This window comes from Onychomys torridus, chromosome 19 (assembly GCF_903995425.1).
Source record: "Onychomys torridus chromosome 19, mOncTor1.1, whole genome shotgun sequence".
NCBI classification, from domain to species: Eukaryota; Metazoa; Chordata; class Mammalia; order Rodentia; family Cricetidae; genus Onychomys; species Onychomys torridus.
Genome location: NC_050461.1, coordinates 52,967,071 through 52,982,808, shown reverse-complemented (window position 1 = coordinate 52,982,808; position 15,738 = coordinate 52,967,071). Strand labels below are relative to the sequence as shown.

The 15,738-nt window shown below is 47.2% G+C and overlaps 1 protein-coding gene across 1 annotated transcript in view; it reads right to left on the bottom strand.

Annotated features, from left to right (window-relative positions):
• Positions 1-15,738, bottom strand: part of Synj2 (synaptojanin 2) — a 103,580-nt gene that overhangs the window by 87,390 nt on the left and 452 nt on the right.

Below are 15,738 nucleotides of genomic sequence, written 5' to 3'. Positions count from 1 at the left end.
TATTTTGTTATAGCAACAAAAAATGAACCAAGACCCTTGGCAACCTTATAAAGGTAGAAGAATGTCAGCTGCTACAATTCAACACTGCATCTGGTAAAAAGGACCTTGATTGACATACAGACTCTAGACAAGAAAATGTGGTAGGTGAATTACAACCTCAGGACTGGGTATCTATCTATCACACTTGGGACTTCCTTAGATGTGCCAGTTTTTTATAGTGGGTTATGTCCTTCTCATGAACCCTGCAGTTCAAGCACACAGGATTCCTATAAGGGAGCCTCACTCCTATACAGCTTGGGGCTTTAAGATTGGGGGAGGAGTTAGTAGTTACCAGACCACTGGCTGTGGGAGCAGTCCCCTGAATGAACTTTCCTGAGTGAGAAGCAGAAGCCCCTTGCAGGCACACCCAGGTTTATGCCCCACTTTTTTTTTTTTAAGTCTATGTCAAGTAAGGCCTGATCTGAACATTCAGCAAGAGTCCCATTGGACGTCACAGTAGTCAATGCCATCCCCATAATATCCACCCTTTCCTACCACCCCCACCAGCTGTATGTGCCTGTGGGCACACAAGCATATGAGTATGCAAGTGTGTGTGCACACGTGCATGTGTATGAAAGCCGAAGTTCAAGGCTGGGTATCTTTTTTTTCCTTTTTTTGTTTTTCGAGACAGGATTTCTCTGTAGCTTTGCAGCCTATCCTGGAACTCACTCTGTAGCCTAGGCTGGCCTCGAACTCACAGAGATCCGCCTGCCTCTGCCTCCCGCGTGCTGGGATTAAAGGCGTGTGCCACCACCACCCAGCAATGCTGGGTATCTTTTACAATTGCTTTTCCCCTTATACTGGAGGTAGGGTCTCTAAGTGAAGCCACAGCTAACTGATTCTGCTGGACCCCCCCCTGTTTCTGCTTCCCAGAGCGAGGTCTATAGGCAAATGGTAGGCCTGTTTTTTTTTTTTTTTACATGGGTGCTGGGGATCTGAACTCAGTATCTGAGTGTTCAGTCAGTCACTTTATTGAATACTCAAGGCCTCTCCCCTTCTCAGATGAGTGCCTTTCTCATACACCAAAGCATCCATCCACAAATCTGTTTAAAGCCCGATAGTGGCTTGAATGAGCGCTGCCCCACAGGCCAAGAAGGGGTTTGAATGCTTGGCCCCCAGCTGGTGGTGCTGTTTGGGGACATCACGAAATCTTTAAGAGGTGGAGCCTTTCTGGAAGATGTATGCCACTAGGGTGGGCTTTGAGGGTTTACAGTCTCACCCCACTTCCAGTTTGCTCTCTCTGCTTCCTGTTTGTCAATGGAAATGAGCTCAACTTCCTGCTCAACCCACCTGCGGCCACGCCTCCTGTCATTACAGACTCTTCCTCGGGAGTCATGAAACCCAAAAAAAAGGATCTATAAATTGGTCATAGTTTTTATCATAACAACAAAAAGTAACTAATACAGGCCTCTGTCACACTGCCTTGTGCTGATGGCCTATGTCATTGATGGACTTTATAAATGGTGGGTTGTTTTTTTTTTGGGGGGGGTCTGGTAGACTTGACAGTCACCTATCATTTTCAAACCTTCTGGTCTAGTTCTTTCTACACCACCCAACAGTGTAGACGGAGCCTCTCCCACACCAAGACAGCACTGAGTAAGACACGTGATACCCCGGGCCTGTTTCCATGTACCATGCCTCAAGGCTGGATATCTTTTCCTTGTAATGTACCATGTACATGTAGTACCATGGCTCAGGGTAGTGTCTAAAAACAACGGAGACGTACTCCCTCATGGCTCGGGAGGCTGACATGGAAGCTTGTGGAGATCAAGTGTTCTGGCTTATGACAGCTCACAGGCAGTGAGCCCAGGAAAGGCTGCAGATGAGGAAGGAAAAGCAGGAAGAGTCCCGCAGGCTGCACAGGGCTACTGCATGGGAATAAGGGAATGAATGATGAGGGGCAATGCTTAAAGGGCAGCTGGGACCATTAGGAAGCTGCTGCACAGTCCTGGAGAGAGAAGAGTGGTTAGGGGCTGGACTCTCAAGGTGATGGACTCTCAAGGGAAGGTGCTGTATAATTAGTGTATTTTAGCGTTAGAGTGGTGGGACCTGTGGGTAGGCTGCCTGGGGTTGGGGGAAAGAGAAATCGGGGTGTCTCTCATGTTTCTGTGGCAAGGGATTGCATGGAAAGGACAGACTGAGGGACAGGCAGGTGTGTAGGGGAGGAGTCCCAACTGTCCATAAAACTCCTCTTTACTCAACTGAATTCTGCTCATGGCATCCTCTGAAGAACAAGATGTGCTTCCCATGGACCGAAGCTCCAGTACCGCTGTTTCTCAGAAACTGCAGGGAGAGGAATCCTCTTTCTCCTAGATCCTCGCATTGACAATCGAAGGCATATGGGAAGGTTACTGAGTTTTATCTGTTAATACTGAAAAGCAGCCAATTTATGAGCTCCCCTGATCTAAGGAAACATCACCCAGCTTACCTCACAGTTCTGAGGGTTATCAACCATGCTGGTTTCCTTTCAAGTTGCTGATAAGACACCCCGAGATAAAAGCAACTTTAAGCTTATTCTGCTTCCAATTCCAAGTTATAGTCACAGTCCATCATTTCAGGGAAGTCGAGGCAAGAACTTGAAGCTGCTATTCACATCACATCCACAGTCAAGAGCAGAGAGGAACTCATGGGCGTAGGGTCAGCTCACTCTCTCCATCCACTCTTCTACAGCCCAGAAGTCCCTAGCCCAGGGAATGGTGCCACCCACAGTGGGTGAGCCTTCCCACCCCAATTAATGTAGTCAAGATACCCTGTTTCCTCGCCCCCCAGACATATCCACAGGCCAACCTGGTCTAAACAACTGAGACTGTCCCCTCAGGCAATCCTCCATTATGCCAAGTTAGTGGCAAAACTAACTAACCATCACAGCAACATTTTGCACTCCGATTTGACCTCTAGCACGCTCATGTGTCTGTCTGTCCATCTGCCTCCTGGAGGATGCCAAGCAGCTCAGACATGACCATCCTTTCACTCCCAGGCACCTCAGGACCAGATCTGGTGACCAAGATGGACACCAACACCTTCGGCTCCTTGTAATGTTCATGAGAGAGAAGATGGCCAGGAAGAAACGAGCACTCTGGACACCCAGGGGAGTGGTGGGATGACCTCCACAGCTCACACCTTCTTGGGCAAGCACCCCCAAGTCTTTCTTCTGAGCCTATCTGCTCTGGGAAGGCATGTTCTAGTCAGCCTGTGGCAGCCTAATTTTCCCAAAAGCAAACCAACCAGAAACCTGGAAGGGAGGATGAGTGTAGTGGGTAGCCATTCCAGCCTTGGCCTGGAAGTTCCAACACCACTCGGTAATGGTCACGCCTATAAGGCGGGGCTGAGAGAGGACGCTGAAGACCCAGGATCAAGAGGAGAGGCTTCTCTTGGTTCCAAGACCCTGGACGCTGGAGGTAGACCGAGCAGAGTTCTTCAGAGAACACCGCCAGACTGCGCCATACCTTTCCCAGACCCTGCAACCTATCCCTTCATTTGTAAGTTACCCCACAAAATAAACCTCCCTTTTAACTACGTGGAGTGGCCTTAATAATTTCACTAATAGATGCCATAAGGGTCCAATGCACACTCAGAAACTCAGGGAGTCAGGGCCATCTGTGCTGAGACCAGACCATAATTGTTCATTGTTCCTTTGGATTTATGCAGTTTGATATTGTTTAAGTGATAAGCTGTGAACACGCTTCCACTACAGCCTTAAAATCTCATTGGAGAGCTGGGGGCGGAGCTCAGGCGGGAGCACTTGTTTAGTACACACAGCATTGGTGGAAAGCAGTGACAGGGAAGAAATGGACAGGAGGGATGGAAGGAAGGAGGGAGGGAAAGAGGGCTCATCAGTGAGAGACGCCTACATCAGTTAGCTCTGCAAGTGGCTGGGAGCCATTGTGTGACTTAGGAAAGAGTGTCTCAGACAGATCCAAGCATGGACTTACATCAAGGGGGAAGGGAAGGGTCTCCTGTCCTGGAACCCTGAGAGCCTTGCACAGAGCCTGGGCTTCTCTGTGAGTCTCATTGAAACTTACTGGGCTCTTTCCGCAAATAACTCTTCCCACATCAATCAATAAGCAGTAAAACTAAAGTAGAAAAGACTGAGGTTCAGACTCTGAGTCCTCACCCCAGAAGGCCATTTCTCTGGTGTGTTTGGAGGAAGAGGCCCCTGGGAATCAAACTGTGTCCATGCTGGCCACACAAATGCTGAAGTGGACTTCCTTCTGGAGCCCTACTGATGGCACCCCCAACACCCCTTCATCCTTGACACCCCCCATATGTGGCTGTGACCATGCCACTGCTTCTTCCCTCCTTGAGGTCCCAGTGAAAAGTGAAGAAGATACCAGGCCCATAACAGACCTTGTTCCAAGGCCTCACTAGCTATTTCTAGCTCTGGATTTCCAATATTATTTCTTTATCCATGCCATCAATCCAGACCCCTCCACAAACAACCCCCCCCACACACACCTCACAACCCCCACCACCACCCCTATTAAGAGGGCCAGTAAATATCATGACAGGCCCCTCATAACTCAGCTAAGAACTAGGCCTCAGTTTCTGCCTGTACTAGGCCTGGTAATAACCCCCAACACAGGTAAATAACCAAATAAAGACAAAGCCAGAGACTTGTCCAGCCTTGCCCAAGAATGGAAAAGCCATAGTCTTTGCCCACCCATGCTAGCCATAATCAATTAGAAATGTACTAATATGGTTGTCACATGCATAAGCCCATCCCTAAGTAGAATGGCCACGCTGCTTTTAGAATTTCTTCAGCTGTGTTTAAAAGGCACTTTCACATCCTTCTTGGGGGTTGTCGCCACTTTGTATGCACAGGTGAGTGGCCCCACATGCATGTGGTATAATAAACGCTCTTGTTGATTGCATCGTGACTGGTGGTCCTAACACCTACACACACCACACACATACAGAGACACACATGGGAGTAGGAGGCAGCAACTGACAGCTTCACTGCTCATCTCTCCTGCAGTTTATGTCCTACTACCATATGTGACAGCATCCTCAGTCATCCCTGTCTGCAGGATACAGCTGGGCCCCACTGGATCACTTATCAGGAGCCAAAGAGCAACTGTTTCCTCTTAAAAAGAATGTTCTCAACACACAGCGTTTATCAGCCACAGATAAGATCCCTGGTGAAGCTAAGTTCATATAATGTATGGCTTGTTAAAACACACATAAAACAGTACCTCACATGCCCAGACAAACTGCCCCCTCTCTAGCCACAGGACAATCAGTTACTTCTTCGTGGAAGGCATCTGTCTTAGTTTCTATTGCCATGACAAAACACCATGACCAAGGCAATTAAAAAAAAAAAAAGCATTAATTTAGGGCTGACAGTTGCAGAGAGTTAGAATCCATGACTATCATGGCAGGAAGCATGGCTGCAGGCAGGCAGGCATGGTGCAGGAGCTGTAAGATGAGAGCATACATCTGATGCACAGACATGAAGGGGGAAAACTCAAAGCCACACCCACAATGACACACTCCTCCAATAAGGCCACACCTCCTAATCCTTTCCAAACAGTTCCATTAACTGGGGACCAAGCATTCAAACACATGAGACTATGGGGACATTCTCTTTTAAACCACCATAGCAGCTATGCTCACCATGATACCACCAATGCCACACCCCCCACCAAAAAGAGTCAGCTTGTTTTAATGTTATGCCATATTTGTAAATGTAGTTTTTAAGAATAGACAATGGAGAGCATGTGTGTGTGTGTGTGTGTGTGTGTGTGTGTGTGTGTATGTATGTATACATGTGAAGCCTAGCCTAGAGGTTGACATCTGTGTCTTCTATCCCTCTTTACCTGTCTTTTAATGAGACTCTAATAGAGGGCTCTGGATATTAGTGGTAGTGTTTACCCAGTATTCTCAAGGTTCTAAGATCAATATCTAGCTCTGGAAAGGAAAAAAAATCCCATCTGAGGTTAGAGCCTGGGCTATGTAATGAATACCAGACCAGGCTGCATACACACCCACTACTAAAAAAATAAAATTATAAAATCTAGTGGCTACTAGAGCATCCACAGAATTAACATGGTTCATCATACAGTCCTGCAAACTCTGAGTGGCTGGAACCACAGTTCATTTGGTAGAAAGAGGGATGGCATAGCTCAGTTCTCAGCACCTCAGAACCCAGGCATGGTGGTGACTTCTCAGTACTCGTGAGGCAGAGGTAGGAGGATCAGAAATTACAGATTATTTTCAGGAGCTCAAAGCCAGCCAGGGACAGATCAGAGCTTATCTCAAAACAACAACAAAAAACAAGGTACTCCAATGTGAGCTTAAGCTGCTATGTACCTCTCAGAACAGCTTTGAACTCTCAGCTTTTCTCAGACTTCCATGTCCTGACATCATAGGCATGTGTGGCCACCCAGCCCTGCTATGGCTTTACAGATTTTGTTAGTTGCTGGATCAAGGATATGATCTCAGATATTTTCATTAATTCAGAATAGGAAACCCAATATGAAAATGAAAATCACATAGGTGTCAGCTCAGATCTCAAAGTCTGATTAGATAGTTTCTTTGCCAGATCACATCTCTTAAGATTCAAATTCTGAGCAGAGTAAACCGTGAGATGAGGGAAGAACTGGTGGTTCTTATGCCTAGTGGTTAAGTCTTTTTTAAAAAGGCAGGGTTGGAGAGATGGCTCAGCAGGTAAGAGTGGGCATCTCCAGAGAACCTGACACCTTCATTTTGACCTCAGAGGTCACCTGCACACAAGTAGCTCACACAAACGTACATACATACACAAAAAATGGATCTTTAAAAAACCATTACCAGGCTGAAGAGGTGGCTCAGAGGTTAAGAGCACTGACTGCTCTTCCAGAGGTCCTAAGTTCAATTCCCAGCAACCACATGGTGGCTCACAACCATCTGTAATGAGATCTGGTGCCCTCTTCTGGTGTGCAGTCATACATGCTGTATACATAATAAATAACTCTTAAAAAAGGAGACAAATATACATTACCAAGAAAACAAACAAACAAAACAAAAAACGAAAAAGACAAATGGAACCTCAGCATAGGAGAGACAATGTTGGTTGTAATTATTTGCTCCAGATTATGATTCTGAACTATGGGAGGATTAATTAACTTCCCTAAGGGAAAGAACGTCACAAAGAAGCAAAGCTCTAACTCAGGTCTCCTCTCCCAAGCTAGTGACTGGGGAAAAAAGCTTCACTAAAGTATGGTCTGTGGGCCAGCAGCACCAGAGAGTAGGTGAGAAATACAGAATTTTAACACCGCCCTGCCACCCATGCCCAGCCCATGCCCCACCCCTGCCCCGCTCCACCCCTGCCTCACCCCCATCCCGCCCCTGAAGCTGACTAGATTTTAAGATCCCCAGGAGATGTCGATGGAAAATCGGGGTTTTGCAATGCTGCTGTACCAGTCTTGCTGGTTTATGTCTGGCAGAGAAGGGGCCCAAAGCCAACCCTGAGGACTAATTTGTCCCCTTCCCCTGTGCCTGTGGTCAAGATGGTCATTACTTTCCCTAACAAGTGGGCAACGATTCGGGATGCAGGAAGCCAGACAGGCGGTCTCTCACTCTGAAGGACCCACAGCTTCTTCTAGCTGGGCATCTGCCTCCTCTCAGGAAGAGAAGGTATCTGAGACCCTAGAGCAGACCAGAAGGCTGCAACTGAGATAGCAAAGCAGGTGCCCCATGTCATGGCCTTATGTCCCACTGTCCCAGGATGCCTTGCAGAGGTCAGTTTTACCATGTGGAGCAGCCACCACCTTCTCTGCTATTGACTACTGATGGGCAAGGCAGATAAATGGGGGGTTTGCTGAGAGGTTAGAAGGTCGGTTGTAGTTTAATTTTTCTGGATAAGACTTCCAACAATCTGAATCAAAACAGTCACCTGCACTCTGCCCTCACATAAAAGCAGCCCAGATGGAAGAGAGGAGTACTGTACTGGTTGCCAGGCTCACTGTCCACCTGGATCCTCATCTTAATCTCGACAGGCTGGGCCTGAGCATCTGCTACAAATAGTATGCCTCCCCTACCTACAAAGCCCGTAGCAGTGATGACATGTGGCTCTGAGGCTCCCCAAGACCTGCCAGGATAGGGCCCTGTTTCCCCTAGAGTAGACATCATCTGAGGACAGACAGATGAGGCTGGGCATAGGGTCCAGGAGAGCAGGAGAGATGACCATCAGCCTCCAGGGAATGGAAGCATAGCAGAATGGACACAGAGGCAGGCAGCTCCCTGACATGGCAGACCCCACCAGTGTATCCCATATTCTTCAAAAAACTGCTTTCAGATTAAACTCAGACCTCCATGTTCGTACTTCAGGACTTGTTCCTATATCTTGGGTCACACAGGCCACCAGAACAAGTTGCCACCTGTCCTCTGAGGCTAATGTTCTCTCAGAGAATCTTGCTCTGAAGCATTTGTTAAACCAGGAAACTTCTTCAGGAGCAAGTAGCACCCTGCCAGTCCCATAGGTCATGAGTAGAGACAAGTGTGACCTGTCAGCTGCACCTGGCCTTCCCATACACACAAAGATGCCAGGGCTTGCCCAGCACCACTTTTGTGCAAGCACAGCTCTGAACACCTGCCTGGGAGCATCCCTCTCCCAGAAACAGGCTAAGCAGGGAGAGGGAAGAGCAGGTGGATCTGCCCCCACAGTGCCCACCTCACTTAGGAACGTCTCCTAACTCAAAACCAGAGCTTGGGATGGCCCAGCCCTACCTCTCGTCTGAATCAGCCTTCACATTCCAAGGAGTACCTTTGGGGAGCCTGAGGAAACAGTATTTCCTCTTCATGAATGTCTTAGTTATTGTTCTAATGTTGTGATGGAACACCATGGCCAAAGCAACTTTTAAAAGAAGGCATTTCATTGGGGCTTGCTTAGATTTCAGAGGGTGAATCCATGGGGGTGGGTAATGTGGCTTTTGAAATCTCCAAGCCCACCTCCAGTGACACATCTCTTCCAACAAGGCCACACCTCCTAATCCTTCCTAAACAGTTCCACCAACTGGGGACTAAGCATTCAGCTATATGAGACTATAGGGACCCATTTCCATTCAAACCACCACAATGTGGTAACTTTGTGTTTATCACTCAGCACCTAGATATTACATCAGGCTGTCCATGCTAAGTTATCCACAGGAAAGAACACCAGGGCTTGTGCTCAGCTCTGTCCCCAGGGAATGCAGGCTTGAAGCACACACATTCCTGTAAGTATCAGGTTTGCCTTTAGTAACATCCCAGCTCTGCTCAAAAAAGCAGGTGACTTGCTTCTGAGCAAAAGCCTCCTCTGAAAAGAGTGTGTCAGATGAAATCAGCTCTAATCAGATGGACTGTGTGGTGGATATCCTCACCAGGAAGTTTACAGGACAACGTGAGTCTTTCTTCAAATATGTGTTTGCCTACTTTTATAGCGAGAACGGCATTTTACTGGACATGCTGTCCTCTGAGGTGGGTCTTACACAAATCACAGCCCTGCCACTAACTAACTAGAAGTGAAATCTCAGGAAAATTCTTAGACTTCTCTGTGACTCAGTTTCTCCAAGAATAAAAGAGAGCTCACTAGTACCTGCCTCCTTCTGAGGATTAAATAAGTTGATATATGTAAACCACTTAGAACGGCATGCGGCTGGCACCATCAAATGCTAGCCGGCTGTTATTGAGTTGAGCTGAAGTTTATTTAACTGGTAAAATCTTCCCAGCCTACCAGCAGCAAACAGGCTCGTGATCTGTGGGTATTTCCTGACGTGATTGTTACAGGCAGAGTTCTGGGTCAAGGCCCCGAATACTTTTGAAGGTTCTCATTCATTATCTAAATTTTCCTAAAGAATGAGTCCCAGTGAGATGAATCCCTTCCAGTAGGGTCTTCAAAATGGGAAGTACACTTAGCTGGGCTGTTGTGGACTGAGGCCAGAGCCAGCCCTCCGGCAGATAGCCAGTGACCTACAGAGGGCTAGGAGCTCTGGAGTGTCAACTCTTTCAGAAACCTACCAGTTCTGGTCTGATTTTTGTCTCTTAGTGGGTTGGCCACCATACCACACAGTCTACTCAGAAATGGTCCAACCCACTTCCCAAGTCTGGCCTGGATCAGTCTATCCAGGGCTTGAAAGACAATTCAAGTAGCGGGGGAAATGGTCTCTGTCCTCATTTGGCAAGACTGCAGAATCTGAGCAATCAAAAAAAAAAAAAAAATCACAGAGGGGAAATTAAACACCCTAGATATGCTCCAGAAGTAGGTCATGGCCCATAGACTGGCACAGGTCCCCAAAGCAGACCAGCCTGGCACTCTGTAGAGCCTAGGGCAGAGGATCATGGCATGGATCTTTGCATGTCCTATGTTGAACTGGTTTTGTTTGTTTGGTTTTGGTAGGTTTTGTTTGTTTGTTTTTGTATAGTTTTGGGGCCTGTCCTGTAGACCAGGCTGGCCTCGAACTCACAGAGATTCGCCTGGCTCTGCCTCACGAGTGCTGGGATGAAAGGCGAGCGCCACCACCGCCTGGACTGTTTTTGTTTTTAATCAATCTACAGGGCTTAAGCAAAACACATTTGGTCCTCCTCCTTTGAGAAGCATATCCCCCTGACTAACCAGAGGATCAAATCTAAATTGGCCAACAGGCAGAACTGCGCCAGCCTGGCCTCGTCTCTTCCACTGCCTCCCTATTGGCCTTCTGCTCCTGCCAGAGGTCACAAGTACACAGACCTGCCAGGACTCCATCCCTAGGGGCCTATGGTAAGCACCTCCATTGCCTAATCAGTCAGGAACTCTGGGGAGCCCATCTCTGAAGGGGGTAACAGGCTGGACAATTGCATAGCAAGTTACAGAGTGCTGGGACGCAGAAGCACACAGAGGCTAGTGACTACAGCCCCAGAGGGTTAGTTCTAACAAAGGGGCCACCTCCTGAGCCCACCACTTCGTCCTAAGGAGTTCTCCAGTCAAGAATCACTAACCCCAAATGGCAAGAATCCGCTCACGCCATTGCTGCTATAGAAACCTGTAGAGTCAATTGCGAACTTATACAGCCTGTGGGTAACTACAGTTAGGGACAGTGTGTTGACCATCTCAAAATAGCTGAGAGAGTCAATTTCAATTGCTCATCATAAAAAAGTGGTTTTTGAAGCTGGGCAGTGGTGACGCAAGCCTTTACTCCCAGCACTCTGGAGGCAGAGCCAGGAGGAAAAATAAAACAAATTGAACTAAAATAAGAGAAAGTCAATGGGAGAAAAGTAAGAACTCACTTGGTATGGAACAAATTGAATTTTAGGAGCTTTTTATCCACAGGGATGGGCGGGAAATATTAACATACTGATAACATCTAAGTCCATGGAGGTTGATTTCTTTCCCTCTGTTTTTCTGTATGCTTGAACATTTTCACAATTAAAAGTTAAAAACAAGCCGAGTGGTGGTACACACCTTTAATCCTGGTGCTTGAGAGGCAGAGGCAGGTGGAGCTCTGTGAGTTTGAGGCCAGCCTGGGCTACAGAGTGAGATCCAGGACAGGCACCAAAACTACACAGAGAAACTATATCTCAAAAACAAAAAATACAAATAAACAAAAGTTAAAAACAAAGATTTGAGCTACACTGTCACAATGAGAACCTAGTCAGAACCAAAATAATGATTTTGCAATAGGAAGAGAAACACGTTTCCCTAGTTTTTATCTTTATAAATATGTTACAGAGAAAACCTGCACTGAGGAAAGGATCCACATACAATAATAATAATAATAACAACAACAACAATAATAATAACAATAATAATAATAATCCACATACATCAGCTGCTGTGACCCAAATCACCCAGTCAGGGCCTTCCCATATCCACCTCTATTCTGGAGAATCTATCCAATGGCCACTTAATGGTTCTCTGTGACAGTCTTGAGCAGGTCAAACTTCAACCCAGTGACCACATAAATTTGGGTTACAGAGCCTGAAAAACTGAACAGTTCTAAAGGGGCCTAGCTGGGCTCATGGCCACCACACTAATTCAAACCAAACATGGCTGTGGCGTCTATGCAAACACAGCAGCTGGGCTGACCAGGAAGCCAGCTGTTCATGTACAACCTTTCCCTGGGAAATCCCCCAAATTTAGGAGCACTCACTAATAAGTGAGGTCTCTCAAGCCGCCTCCTTCATCTCTCCCAGACTGCCATCCATCAACAGGGACAAGGAATGGAGGGGGATGAGGTGGAGTTTCTGTCAGCAAACCCAGGTGTAAACACAGGGATACTCCTTCCCCCAGCCACCCTTCCTGGGGGCTGGTTAGAGAACCCTGAACTTTGAAAGCGGCTGAAATCCAATGAAGAGCAACGCATTTCATATATCTACCCTGAGCCTAAAAGAGACAGAAGAAGACGACATCAGGTACTGTGGTCTCAGCACTCAAGGACAGAACACCTATATGCTATGAAGAAGGCTCCAGATGCTAACTCAGGTTACCCCAAAGATTCCAAAAGCCTTCCAAACTTGGTGCATGCATCTATTCTGCTTCTGCCTCTGGAAGATTTATTATCACGGATCCACATAGAAGACTCTCAACTGAATTCTTTAGAAACAGGACTCTGGAATTATTTCTTCACCAAGCCTCCCACTGGCAGGCAAGGCGATCTTGTGTGACGACCATCAGCAAAGTTTGTCTTGGAAGAGGAGGCTAAGTTCCGATTAGGTGAGGGTAGGTTACAAAATCTTTCCCTCAACACTCATACAGCATTAGCATTTCCTAAACTCAGTCTCCAATCCAAGACCCCATCTTTTCAAACGGCCTAAAAACTTGACCGCAGTGGGTAGCCACTGAATACAAGGCACGTCTCCAGATGGCACCTTCACTAGGAAATGCACAAGGGAGGCGCTGGCTCACCATGAGGGCAGGGATGCACTCACAGCTGTTGCCTCATTCATGGAAGCCACCTATCATGCCCAGTCAATGTTTGGGCAGAGCTTAGAACACAGAAGCCAGGAAAGACCATTCCCCACACGGCACGAGTCTGCACTCCATCACCCTCTCAGTCCCTAGACTCACTGGGAACACCCAGCATAGGAAACCACAGCTGAAGAGAAACATCAGGCCGCCACACCCCTGGCTGGTAAGGAAGGAGTCAGGATTAGACTGCCATAAATGTACATTGTGTCTCTGCCTCCCTCCCCCTCTGCCACACCACTCAGGAGAGAGCAGGTCTTCCTCCCCTCCTCATTTGCTTCCTTATAGGTTTATTTATCTGGGGGACCGGAGAGTTCACTCAGCAGTTAAACACAATGGCTGCTCTCCCAGAAGACTCAGGTTTGATTCCCAGCCTCCGCGTGGTGACCCAGAGCTATGTGTAACTCCTGTTTCAGGGGATCCAACTCACTCTTCTGGCCTCTTCACGGGGCACAGACATACATGCTAGTGAAACACCCATAAACATAAATTTAAAAAACGCATGAAAAAGGTTAGCTGAGTGTGGTGGCACACACTTTTAATCCCAGCACTTGGGAGACAGGGGAAGGTGGCTCTCTGTGAGTTCCAGGCCAGCCTGGGCTATAAGACACTGTCTCAAAAGTAAACAAACAAACAAACATATAAATAAATAATTTATTTTTATTTTATGTATATAGGTGTTCTGCTTGAATATATGTCCCTATACCACATGTGCTTGGTGTCCTCAGAGGCTAGAAGAGAGAGCACCAGATCCCCAGGAACTGGAGTTAAGGGCAGTTGCAAACTGCCATGTATGTGCTGGGAACCTAAACTTGAGTCCTCTGGAAGAGCAGCCATCGCTCAAGTGCTAAGCCACCTCTCCAATCCTGTCCCTGGGGAAGAAGAAAGGTCAGGGAATAGAAGAAAGGCAGCTAGCTGGCCCTGGGAACAGGTGGAGATTTTAAAGTTCAGAGTCATTCCATCCAACAGTGATGCATTTAGGATGTTTTAAAAGCATGAGAACAGTAACTATCTAATAACAAAAGGTGCTCTGTAATCTGTTCACAACATTATCAGCAAACGCTACAATGTCTTTAAAAACAAAGAAATACAAGACCAAGGAAAACAGACCAAAAACTGTAAGTAATTCAGCCAACCATCTACTGAAAACAAACGCTAGGTGAAGGGATAGATGTGTAGGACACAGGAGAGGGCTGAGAAGGTGACAGTGCTTTTCACTACAACCTCAGTTGTCAAACCCAAAGTCCTGTGTCACCCCTGTCATGTAAATGCATCCTGGCCCAAAGGCCTGATGCAAGACACCTGTTCCAAGTGGCTTCAAAAACAATCACTGGGGTGAGCCTCACTTAGCCTTGCTGCGGTCTATCTGAACGGCATTTTATTCTCTTTGATGACACGGTAGCTTTTTACCGTGAAATTAATCTCTGGGTTCTGATAAATGTGTTACGAAGTAGACATCTAAAATGGAATGGAAATTTCCGTGGTTTTCTTTCAAGGCTGTGACAAATGACCGAACTTGGGCTTTTCAGGACAGAACCCAAATTGGAATAATGTGATAATTATCCCATGACTCTGTACTCTTTTGACACAGAATACTGCAGACACTGCTTCCCTAATCAAGTGACTGACAGCAAGCCAGCTATCGACTGTTTGTTTTTTTCGTATTGTTCTGTACTGCCTGTTTTGAGGTCTGGCTATGTTGCCTCATCTGGTCTGAAACTCCCCGGCTTAATGGATCTTCCCACTGATGCTCCCACAGCCGCTAGCTGGAACCTGGGGTGTGTTCCACCCCACCCAGCTAGACAAACTGCACCTTAATGGCATGGTCGAAGAAGTGGAAATAGATATGCCCCTTTTAAGGCTTGTGTATATATACACACAAATATGTATGTTGCAACTGGAGTCAATGCATGCAAATGGGAAAGGCCTAAAAACACAAAGTACCGTGCAAGTGAGTGCTGGTTGCATCTGTTACCTCTGAAAGTAAAAGCGATCCTGTTTAGCTAGGAATAAATACCAGGAGGGTAGACAACAGGACATCCACCGCTGCAAGCCTGCCCTCCAAGGTTCACCATTAAAATCCTACCAGGCATATCTGACTTCTGGTTTAAGCTACCTAGACCTTCTTGCAAGTGTCAATTACAAAAGTAGGGATCCGGAAGCTGGCCATACCAGGAAGCTATGCACCCATATGACATCACCAAAGCAGAGTCACACACAAGCCTGTGTTGACTGGAGCAAGTGTCTTAGCATCTCTAGGCCTCAGTTTGCTTATCTTTATTATGGGCTAAAATTGAAAAAAAAAAAAGTTGCGTGAGATTGTTTCTAAGGTCCTTAGCACAATGCCAATCTCAAGACTTCTGAAGTCTAGTGATGAAATACAATGGCTTGCTGTCACCTAACACTCAGCATAAACACAGTCACCAAAGGTGATATTTGCATCCAGGTTCTGATGCTTCAAACCAAGCAAATGAAGTGAGCCATAGACGTTTCTCAGTGTCTCTTTTGGTGCCTGAGTGCCCAGCTCTTCCGAGCCGGCAACACAGCTTAGGTGTATTCGACAGGTGCACAGGCAAGGAAGCACTAGGTAGACCCCTCCTCTGGGCAACCTCCTTAGGGCGCCCAGAGCACGCAAGGCTTCGGTACTGAGTGCCAAGAGAGGAATCAGAGCCAGCTGGCTCTCCAAAAACAGACGCCCGGGGAAGATCTCACCCCTGAGACCCCGAGGCGAGCGCGACACTTCACCCAGCCAGGGGTGCCAGCTCTCTGGCGTCCCCGCACCACGTACTCCCGCGAACAAG